The sequence below is a fragment of the Eleutherodactylus coqui genome, chromosome 1 (genome assembly GCF_035609145.1).
Source record: "Eleutherodactylus coqui strain aEleCoq1 chromosome 1, aEleCoq1.hap1, whole genome shotgun sequence".
Taxonomy (NCBI): Eukaryota; Metazoa; Chordata; class Amphibia; order Anura; family Eleutherodactylidae; genus Eleutherodactylus; species Eleutherodactylus coqui.
This window is the reverse complement of record NC_089837.1, coordinates 144,837,981-144,850,510: the sequence shown is the minus strand read 5'-3', so window position 1 is coordinate 144,850,510 and position 12,530 is coordinate 144,837,981.

Sequence of the window (12,530 nt, the reverse complement as noted above, 5' to 3'; positions counted from 1 at the left end):
GAGTTTGGCTTGCCTGCAGTCTGTTTATTCATTTTTTTGGGAACTAGGAGGTATTTTTGATGAGCCGCATCGGGCGGGGTTAGCAGTATCTAATCTCATGGCGTTACGTCAGGAGCAGCAGTGTGCTGAAGACTATTGCTCTAAGTTTAGACAGTATGCCGGTGAAACCTCCTGGAATGATAGTGCCCTCAAAGATGTGTTTTTGTTGGGCCTTTCTGATGCTGTCAAGGATCTACTTATTTCCCATCCCGCTCCCGCAACACTTAGTGAGGCGATGGAATTGGCAGTAAAAGCTGACAGGAGGCTGAGATCTAGACAAAAGGAACGACAGGCCTGTAAAACTAGGGAGTCCTGCAGACCCACTCCTACTTCTCCCATGCCAACTCCTGGAGCCGAGCCTATAGAAGTAGACCAGCTAAGTCCCAAGGAATGGTGATAGTTCCGGATGACTCACTGTCTTTGCTTCTACTGTGGGGAAGCCAGACATCGGGTAGCAACCTGTCAACAGAAGCAACGGCAATATCAGTCTGAACCAGCGGAAAACTACAGATCCTGGGCGTTTGTCGGGAGGATCGCCTAGAATCACAGGTACTCCCTAAGTTGTTGGTGCCTTGTCGTGTTGGCTTCTGGGATTTTATTTGGTCCGGTCAAGCCTTTTTTGATTCGAGTGCTGCCACCAATCTGATTAATTAAAATTTTGTCAGACCCCTGATAACCGAATTCTCCACGTTAAAGTCCCCCATACACTTTACCAGTATTGATTCAACTCCTCTGTCCGCAGGTGTTGTCCACTGGAGGACTCCCATTCTACAGTTCACTGTGGATGTTCTCCATTCAGAGAATCTGTCCTTCCTTGTTATGGAAAGGATGTCTGTTGATGTGGTGCTTGGTATGCCCAGGTTGGCACTGCACAACCCCCAATTTGATTGGTCCACCCGGGAAGTGACACATAGGGGGTCATCCTGTCATAATCACTTAAAGGGGTTGTCCCGCGGCCAAACCGAAAATTTTTTCACACCCCAGTCCCCCATGTTAAGCAAGCATTACAAACTACCCATGTAAATCGGTTTTTTTAGAGCGTTTCTACTCACCATGAAGCTGTTTCATGAAGTTATAAAAATCTTCTTCCAAGATGGCTGACATCATTTCCCAAGGTGCACCGCTGGTCTTCTCCCATGGTGCACTGCAGGTCTTCTCCCATAGTGCACCGTGGATGTTATTCTCCAGTCTGAGCTCCACTGCCGATTACAGCCACCTCATTGGCTGATCGGCACCACATGATGGGGCGGAGCTACGTGATGATGCTGAGAAGGGGAGGAGCCAGGACGCAGCTCGTGAGCCCGGAGCCACCAGGAGATGATTCTTTTCTGCGCAAGCGCGACTGTTGCGGCGACCAGAGAAGAAGGCTTCAGTCGTCGCCATGGAGATGGGGACGCCAGCACCGGAGGGGGTAAGTGTATAACTTCTGTATGGCCAATATTTAATGCACGATGTATATTACAAAGTGCATTAATATGGCCATACAGAAGTGCATAACTGCACTTGCTTCTGTGGGACAACCGCTTTAACTACTATATCCATGTGCTCAGCAGATACCGTGCTTGTACCAGAGTATTTGTCTGATTTTCAGGATGTATTCTCCAAGAAACTGTCTGAGACTTTGCCTCCCCATAGGGAGTGGGACTGTGGTATTGATTTGATTCCCGACAGTCCCATCCCTAAGGGAGCCATTTTCAATTTGTCGGGGCGTGAGCACGAAGCCCTTAAGTCCTATATCTCAGAGTCTCTGGACAAATGACATATCCAGCCCTCCAGGTCCCCTGCTGGAGCAGGTCTCTTCTTTGTAGAGAAGAAGGATGGGACATTGAAGTCTTGTGTGGATTATCAGGCTCTGAATAAAATTACAGTGAAGAACCAGTGCTCCTTGCCTCTGATTTCGGACTTGTGGAGTCAGGTGGTAGGGGTCCACTGGTTTTCCAAGCATGACTTAAGGGTGGCTTACAATTTAATTCGCATTCGAGAAGGAGAGGAATAGAAGACTGTGTTTAACACCCTGTTAGGACATTTTGAATGTCTGGTCATGCCCTTTGGACTCTGTAATGCCCCAGCTGTGTTTCAGGGTTTCATGAACACGGTCTTCCACGACTTCTTGGGGGTGTTTCTAGTCATATATCTTGATGGCATTCTAGTGTATTCCTCAGACTGGGATTCTCATGTGCGGCACTTGAGGTTGGTTCTGCCCCGTTTGCGTGAGTACCAACTTTTTGTCAAGTTGGAGAAATGTATATTTGGTAGCAAACAAGTATCTTTCCTGGGTTATGTGATTTCACCCACAGAGATTCAGATGTAGTCTGATGAAGTAGCAGCAATCTCTTAATGGGTCAAACCAGATAACCTTAAGGCTCTCCAGCGGTTTTTGTAGCTCGCAAATTTTTACCGAAAGTTCATTAAGAATTACTCGGTTATTGGACAACCCTTGACCGATCTAACTAAGAAAGGGACCAACTTGGTAAGATGGTCACCTGAGGCCCTAGAGGCTTTTAGTCATCTAAAAAGAGCATTTATTACTGCACCGGTGTTAGTACAGCGGCAACCATTTTTTGTTAAGGTAGATGCTTCTGAGGTAGGAGCGGGAGATGTGTTGTCTATTGCTCATTTGTGCTCATGTGCTCTTTTCATGGAAGTTTAGCTTGGCAGAACGTAACTATGACGTGGGTAACCGAGAATTACTGGTGATCAAATGGGCCCTTGAAGAGTGGCGACACCATCTTGAGGGAGCTATACACCCCATTACCATGTGTACCGATCACAAAAACTTGGTATATCTCGCCAATGCTAAAAGACTCACCGCTTGTCAAGCCAGGTGGGCATTGTTTTTCGCCAGGTTTAATTTCGTCATGACTAGAGATGAGCGAGCATATTCACTAAGGGCAATTGCTTGAGCGAGCATTGCCCTTAGTGAGTACCTGCCCGCTCGAAAGAAAAGGTTCGGCTGCCGGCGCGGGTGACAGGTGAGTTGCGGCAGTGAGCATGGGGAGCGGGGGAAGAGAGGGAGAGAGAGATCTCCCCTCCGTTCCTCCCCGCTCTCCCCCGCCGCTCCCTGCCCACCGCCGGCAGCCAAACCTTTTCTCTCAAGCGGGCAGGTACTCGCTAAGGGCAATGCTCGCTCGAGCAATTGCCCTTAGCGAGAATGCTCGCTCATCACTAGTCGTGACTTATATTCCGGGAGCGAAGATTGTGAAGGCAGACGCCCTGTCACGGAGTTTTGGGTCACCGGAAAGTGAGACAGTTACTCCTGAGAATATCTTGGCACCTGGGGTGGTGGTGGCAGCTGTAGAAACTAACCTCATCCCTCAACTACAGAACTGTCAGCAGGACGCTCCTTCATGGGTGCCGGAGGGCAGATGGTTTGTGCCAGAGGCCTTACGTCTCAGAGTCATTAAAGAATCTCACTCTACGGTTTTCGCAGGCCATCCGGGGGTAGAGGGGACTCTGGATCTTTGTTCTAGGCACTTTTGGTGGCCAGGCATGGCTCAGGAGATCCGCCACTTTGTTAAGGGATGCTCTGTCTGTGCAATAAAAGTCGTCGGCGTCCTCCAGAGGGGCCTCTGAGACCGTTACCGGTACCTTCTCACCCGTGGTCGCAGGTATCGGTAGATTTTATCACTGACCTACCGAAATCTCAGAAGTTCACAACTATTTTAGTGGTTGTCGATCGGTTCTCGAAGATGGCCCATTTTGGCTACCTTCGGCAATAGAACTTTCCAAGATTTTTGTAAAAGAAATGATTCGCCTACATGGGGTTCACGAAAACATTGCATCTGATCGCAGGGTTCAGTTTGTTGCGCAGTTTTGGCGAGCCTTCAGTAGAAACCTGGGAACGTCGCTTTCCTTCTTGTCAGCATTCCACCTGCCAACCAATGGTCAGACTGAGCGGAAGAACCAAGATTTAGTGCAATATCTACAGTTGTTTGCTAGTGAAAGGGCTCATCAGTGGGCAGAGTTCTTGCCGTTGGCAGAGTTTGCGCTGAACAATCGCATTTGTTTTTCCACTGGGGTGTCTCCATTCTTTTGTGTATACAGGCAGCATCCTCACTTCCTTACAGCGATTCCTACTCCGTCTTTCTGTCCTACAGCTGACGTAGCCACAGATACGCTGCAGGGAGTATGGAAAGAGGTACAGAAAAGCTTGGAAGCAACGGGGGCTCGTATGCAGTTGCGTAGTGGGAGAAGTCTGTTAGTGTCTGGACCTTACAGCATAGGGCAGAAGGTATACCTGTCTTCTAAAAATCTCAAATTAAAGGTCCCATCTTTGAAGCTGGCGCCGCGTTATGTGGGGCCCTTTGTTGTCACATGTGTAGTGAATCCTCTCGCCTATGAACTGGACTTGCCAACTACATGGAGGGTTCACAGGGTCTTTCATAAGTCTTTATTGAAACCTTTTTTCCCTTCGGGGTAATGTTACCGTGCGGCGGCTGGGGGTCCTCCCGGGTCGGCCGCGCGCTGCTGTCTGGCTGCCGGGGGTGGCTGGTCGGCACGGTGCGCGTGCTCGCGGGTCCGGGTGGCGCCACGCGCCTGTGATTGCGGATCCATGCATGAGCTCCTGCATATTAGATCCTGCTGAAAGGTAGCGCCTCCCTCTCTCCGCCCCTGGACGGAGGCTTCTGTTTATAAGGCTGGCAGTGAAGTGCATTCACTGACAGTTATTGGTTTCTGTCAGCGTGCTTGCATTCTGCTTCTGTCAGTCTCCTGTTTGTCAGCTTGTTTGCTAGTTCTGCCAGGTCATCCCATCTGCCTCAGTCTGTGGTTATTTCCTCTTCGGTTTGTTCATCTGCCCTTCCTGTCAGTATTCTACCCTGTTCTATCTTGGTACGCCAGTCCCCCCTCTCGGTCCCTAGTGAGTGTAGGGACCGCCGCCCAGTTGCCCGCCTGGGTTAGCCAGGAGTGGAGGCAAGTAGGCAGGGACAGGGGTTGCGGGTAGTTCTTGGGCAACCCGGGCTGGCGTATCATCGGGTAGGACACCGTAACAAGTTTAAAAAAAGTAGAAGTTTCATCTCCCTTCACCGATGTGATCAGTGTGAGATGAGACTTTTTCCTGGAGGCCTCTGTATTTGAGCCTCAACATGATCCTTCTCCACGGACCACATCTGGATTCTGCACATGCGCCCGCCAGCAAAATACCAGACGCATTCGCAGGAGCTGTTGAGTGGTCCCCCATCACATGATAAAAAGGTAGCGATCTACCTTAGGCCAGTCTCATGTGACTGCCCTAAGGTAGATCTGATCCTCGGTAATCTGTGGGTCAATCAAATGCATTGGATTACACAATTCTGTTCAGATTAGCGGGTCGGAATTACATAATCCACGCTGCATGTTCTATTTTACTGCGGATATCCACAACATAGAGCCCATTGTGCTGCATGTTCATGGATATACTCGCAACCCATGCGCAACTACATTGTTTACGGGCTGTGGGTATCCGTGCGATTGCTAAGCAATGGTGCGAGAAATACAAAGAAAAAAAGGTGTACTGTGCATGACCGCCTGTATGAGTAGGCAGTTATGCGTAGTACATTACGGAGCCGTACGCAGTGACACAGCCGGGCTCACAGCTGGGATCCTCTGCGGGCCTCCGCAAGCGGATTTCCACATACGGCCATGTAGACAAGGCGCTGCTCAGACCGCTACCTGTAATACCTAATTTACAAGAAGCCCCTGGGAACACTCCCCTTCCTGCAGTTCCAGGAGCAGCTTGTTGAGTGCCTTCTGTCTGAGAATGCTGCACCTCAGCAAACATGCAAAGGCTCAAAGAGAGCCCCTTTTCACACCCCATCCCTGTCGCTCAGGTCAAGAAATACCCCACAAAAAAGCATGTGAAGAGGAGGAATACCCGGTTTTATTGCTCCATGTGTCCATCCCAACCAGGCCTCCGTAATTACCCCTGTCTTCGGACATATCACACAGCTTACATTATAAGTTATATCTAAGATTTAGGAAATGCCAAAAATGGAAGGTGGGGTGGTGGTGGTGGTGGTGGTGGTGGGGGGTGCTGTACAAAAAAACTTTTTAAAATGACGTATTTTTCCAAAAAAATGAAAATCGTAATTTTTTTCCTTCTGCTTTGCTTAGATTCATTCAAAAACTGTAAAGTCAAAATACGCCATATGCCCCTAGATTAATTTTTTTAAGTGATCTAGTTTTCAAATGGGGTTATTTGTGGGAGTTCTCCATCGTTTTGGATGCTCAAGGGCTCTACAAGTGTGCGATGGGGCCTAAAACGCCTTCAAGCAAAATTTCTGTTCTGATAGATTTATTCAAAAACTGTGGGGTTAAAATATGCAGTACACCCCTAGATGAATTCAATAAGGGGTCTAGTTTTCATAATGGGGGATCTCCATAGTTGTGGCCTGGCTATAAAATAACATATTTGCAAAAATATGAAATTTTATTTTTTAGACTCCAAATTGCATTGATTCCTAAAAAAACTGTGGGGTAAAAATACTCATGACACCTCTCAGTGAATATATTAAGAGGTGTAGTTTTTAAATTGCGGACATTTGTGGGGGTATCTATCATTCTGACACCTATGATCCTTTGCAATCTTGCCTTGATGTAGGAAAAAAAATGTTCCTCAAAATGTTGATAATCAATGTTAAATTTGTACGTCTCCTAAATGGTTAAAAAAATATTTTCAAATGTGCATCCAGAATAAAGTAAACAGATGGAAATATGTACAGTATGTTTTCATATATTTAAGATATTGCAATTAAAAGTGTGAAAAAATGTATAAGAGAACGACTGAACAATCAATATTTATAATGAATAATTAGTGAACGATCCAACAATAATTTTTATCCCTGCATAAAATGAACGATTAATGAAAAGGGAACGATGTATCATTTGTCAATTGATCTAGGACTGCGTTTACACTGAGCGATTATTGTTCATTTTTGCTAGTTTGAATAACATTTTTGAACGATAAATGTACCGTGTAAAGGAGCCTTAACAAAGAAGAGGCCTCACTAGTTAAATAACTTTCACATCTTTATGAGTGGACAATTAATTATTATATTTATTTATTTCTCGACTCATCCTGTTTTACTATTGTTTTAAGTACAAATTAATCACATCATGTCTGTGCCTTGTCATATGTATGTGTATAAATATTCATGCCTCTTCAGATCTGTTCCATTATGCCTGAGGAAGAACCCCGAGTAGGTTTGAAGTCTCACTATAATATCATGTGCTTTTGTTAGCCATTAAAAGGTATCATATCCACAAGATTACTTGGTTTCTCAGGCTGGGAACAATCACATTTTGGTTAAATAAATAACACAGACCACTTACAATCACCATGGGTACATCAGTTCGTTCTAGAAACAGAGGGTGGAGCACAACTTAGGAATGGTGGAAGTGTTCAGAAGCTGTGACTACTCTCAAACTCTGGGTGTTGGAAAAACATGGTCTCCCCCAGACTGTATAATATGGAGACTAATGGCCCTTTACATGGGCCATCATTTGTCCGAAATGACTGCACGAGCGCTGACAATCCTGTGGACGAATAGTGAGTGTTTTTTGTGCATTTACACTGTATGATTATTGCTCAAATTCATCCGCTTGAATGAATTTTGAGTGATAATCATCCCATGTAAATGGCCCATAAGTAACAAACTATCACTATACTAACTAAGGCCTCATTCACATGAGCGTGAAACATACACCCCATTAGCTGTGCAAAAAAATCAAACAAATAGAACCAATGGATTCCTATAAAAATGTTCAGATGGGAAAATTTTCAGTAAAGAAATTGTAACCCCATAGCAGAGAGAGAAGGAATTTTTCTGCAGGGGAACCTCTTTGTCCCTGTCATGGGGAAAGAGAGAGATGAAAAAAAAACCCTTCTCTACAGGGCTTCCTTTCATCTCAGCCGGGGTTCCCTTGCGGGGGAGAATAAGGGAACTCCTGTAGCTGGGAGAGAGAGAGGGGGTGGAACTAGAGGTGGAACCAGTGTGGGGTCAGAGGGGGCAGGGCTAGAGGGACATGATGATGTAAGGGCTTGTTTATTGTGGGACATCCTGTAGTTTCTCTATGTACCATCCTGGAATTCATGTAACTTTTTGATTGCTTTTTCTGATATTTTTTTTGTAGATAAGGTGACCAAAAAAGCATAGTTTTTTTTCTGATGATGTTCACCATACAGGATAAATAATGTGTTAATTTGACAGATCTGACTTTTATGGACGGGATCCTTTTCATTTGGTTTTTTTTCTGCTTTTCCCCATTTCTATCTCTTTATTATTAACTAGCTTACCCGTCGCACGTTGCTGTGAAGACAGACATACATACATACATACATTCGTTTTTATATATCTAGATAACAACCAATCACAGCGCAGCTTTCAAGTTACCTCAGCGGTATAATATATAACAACCAATCACAGCGCAGCTTTCATGTTACCTCAGTGGTATAATATGTAACAACGAATCGCAGTGCAGCTTTCATGTAGTATAAGAAGTAGCAACCAATCACAGCACAGCTTTCATGTTGCCTCAGCAGTATAATATATAGCAACCAATCACAGCACAGATTTCATGTTACCTCATCAGTATAAGAAATAGCAACCAATGACAGCACAGCTTTCATTTTACCTCAGCATTCTCAATATCCAGCAATTGTCAAGCGAAACGTTCAGCGGATGCATCATTTCGTAGTTGAACACGCTTGCTTGTAATGCCTTTTGCTTTCGTGCTTGAGATGGAAATCAAACGATCTTTGTCTGGGGGGCATAACTGTCGACGATGCTCGTACGCGCGCCACCTATTGTAGGATAGTTGTACTATGCCAGTAATCTTCCCAGGAGTGTACTGAACAACTTTCCAAAGTTTCATGGCGATTGGATGAATAGTGTAGTAATGCATAAAGAACAGACAGACAGACAGACATTCATTTCTATATATATAGATGACATCAGGAAGTGAGAGAATTAGATTCCGTACGTAACATTTGGACGCTAATTGTTTTGCGCTTAGATTTGAATAATCGAGTTGGGACCCATTAACTTTTCCTATTTATGACATAATCAATGCCCGTGCCAATTTACATTGGGAAGTGAGAGAATTAGATTCCGTACTACCTAAAATTTGGACGCTAATTCTTTAGCGCTTAGAATTAAATAATCGAGTTTGGATCCATTAACTTTTCCTATTTATGACATAATCAATGCTCATGCCAAATTTCATGTTTCTATGACATCGGGAAGTGAGAAAATTAGATTCCGTACATAAAATTTGGACGCTAATTCTTTGATGCTTAGAATTAAATAATCGAGTTGGGACTCATTAACTTTTCCTATTTATGACATAATCAATGCTCGTGCCAAATTTCAAGTTTCTATGACACCGGGAAGTGAGAAAATTAGATTCCATACGTAAAATTTGGACGCTAATTCTTTTGCACTTAGAATTGAATAATCGAGTTGGGACCCATTAACTTTTCCTATTTATGACATAATCAATGCTCGTGCCAAATTACATCGGGAAGTGAGAGAATTAGATTCCGAACGTAAAATTTGGACGCTAATTCTTTAGCGCTTAGAATTAAATAATTGAGTTGGGGCCCATTAACTTTTCCTATTTATGACATAATCAATGCTCATGCCAAATTTCAAGTTTCTATTACATTGGGAAGTGAGAAAATGAAATTCCATACGTAAAATTTAAACGCTAATGTTTTTGCGCTTAGAATTGAATAATCGAGTTGGGACCCATTAGCTTTTCCTATTTATGACATAATCAATGCTCGTGCCAAATTTCAAGTTTCTATGACATTGGGAAGTGATGAAATTAGATTCCGTATGTAAAATTTGGACGCTAATTCTTTTGCGCTTACAATTAAATAATGGAGTTGGGACCCATTAAATTTTCCTATTTATGACATAATCAATGCTCATGTCAAATTTCATGTTTCTATGACATCGCGAAGTGAGAAAATTAGATTCCGTACGTAAAATTTGAACGCTAATTCTTTGGCGCTTAGAATTGAATAATCGAGTAGGGACCCATTAACTTTTCCTATTTATGACATAATCAATGCTCGTGCCAAATTTCAAGTTTCTATGACATTGGGAAGTGAGAGAATTAGATTCCGTACGTAAAATTTGGACGCTAATTCTTTGGTGCTTAGAATTGAATAATCGAGTTGGGAACTATTAACTTTTCCTATTTATGACATAATCAATGCTCGTGCCAAATTTCAAGTTTCTATGACATTGGGAAGTGAGAGAATTAGATTCCGTACGTAAAATTTGGATGCTAATTCTTTTGCGTTTAGAATTGAATAATCGAGTTGGGACCTATTAGCTTTTCCTATTTATGACATAATCAATGCTCGTGCCAAATTTCAAGTTTCTATGACATTGGAAAGTGAGAAAATTAGATTCCGTACGTAAAATTTGGATGCTAATTCTTTTGTGCTTAGAATTGAATAATCGAGTTGGGACCCATTAACTTTTCCTATTTATGACATAATCAATGCCTGTGCCAAATCTCATGTTTCTACGACATCAGGAAGTGAGAGAATTGGTGGCAATGATGGAAATCGAACGATCTACGTGTTTGGGGGGGGGGGGTAACTGTAGACGCTCGCACGCGCGCAATTTATCATAGGATAGTTGTACTATGCCTATAATCTTCCCAGGAGTGTACTCAACAACTTCCCAAAGTTTCATGGCGATCGGATGAATGGTGTAGTAGCGCATAAAGGACAAACAGACACGCATACAGACATACATTCAATTTTATTTATATAGATATGGGAAATGGTAGTTTCTTCTTTAAACTTTTACTTCCTTTTATTTTTTCCAATAATTAATAAAACTTTTTTTAAACTTATTTTTACATTCTTTTTAATCCTCATAGGGGACTTGAGCTTGTAAACATCTGATTGCTCATGCGGTATAATGTAATACCACAATATTACATTATACAGCACTTTTCCAAGCAGTCTTCAAAAGCATTCCACAAGCACACCTTGATAGGCATTTATTCTTAGCAGCCCTATAGGCCTTCAGAAGGCCATGGCAACTAAATGGCACCCTGCAATCTCATCACGGGGGCCCACTCAGGACCTTTGAATAATAATTGGGGCATTTAAATGCTGCTGACAGCCGCATTTAAAGGATTAACAGCCACGATCTGCATCAGCGCTAATCGTGGCTGTTGCAGACAAGTGTATGATAAAGTTTAGTTACTCAGAAATGTATACATTAAAGAAAGAACACATATTCACTTGCCCCAGAGCTAGATTCCCAATGCCCGTCCCTGAGAACCTGGAGGAAGCCAGTGAGCAATCACATGCCATACACTGTGTACATGACAACTCACCCAATCACAGGGTTCTGCAGCTATGGAAGAATTACCATTGAAGCCTGTGATTGGTTGAGCGATTGTGTGCACAAGGTATGTCACATGACTACCGGACAGCTTCTCACGGGTTTCTTAGTGGTGGGCAGTGGGCCTTCAGCACTGGCCTTTATTATTTGCTTCCAACTGTTTGGCAAACATTTAGGAAAGGCCCTTTTGTGTTCCAACATGATTGGCACCTGCCCACAAAGGGAGGTTGATAAAGACATGCTATGATGAGTTTAGTGTAGAGGAACATGGAATAAACTGGAATACTGATTGCGAGTCGAGGCAGACCTTTTCATTCAACATCAGTCCCTGACCTCACAATTGCTTGTTTTCCAACAACTCCAAAGTACCCAACTTTATAAGTGAAATATCAGGTATCCATATTATTGCCAATATTGCATCTAATAATGGCGAATATGCTGTTGCTGGCATTCTCCCTATGAAGTGGGTTGTGAACTTCCCATAGCCATGCAAATAAATTATCACCTTAGGCTTGTTTCCACTTATGTGATACAGCAATTTTCACTTCTACAATAACACTTGTTGATTTTATGTCTAACACCTTCTTATTAAACATGCTTTCTATTGTCCAATGATTGCTTAAAATAAGGCTTAATAACAGCATTGCAATATAATTGGTTCACCTGACCTTTGCATTGGCTGACACCACATCATAAACACTAGTTAATTCCTGGCCAGGTAAAAAGGAAGACTGACATAACAATGTGCGCATATGGCTGGTTTTGTAAAGTAAGTAAAACACCCACACCTATCACAAAGGTTTAATGATCCCTTAGTTTCCTGGGCACAGAGGCTATTAATCATTGTCACGGCCGTCACATTTTAGTTCTTCAGATGAGCTGTTGGCACCCACAATTAATAAACATGAAATCTGCATCAATATTTACATAGTGGGCAGGTTGTGGGCAGACAGAATTTGGTTAGAACAAATAATGTTTTGGAGCACAGGACACTAACATTTCTGAGAAAGGAAAGCTATTAAAGTGGTTTAATAATGTTTACTAATAATAACAGATACCTAGACCAAACAACCTAGCTAAGAAGCCCCAGGATTTGAGGTTCATGAAGAAATAATAGTTAATAAATACAAACTAATGGAC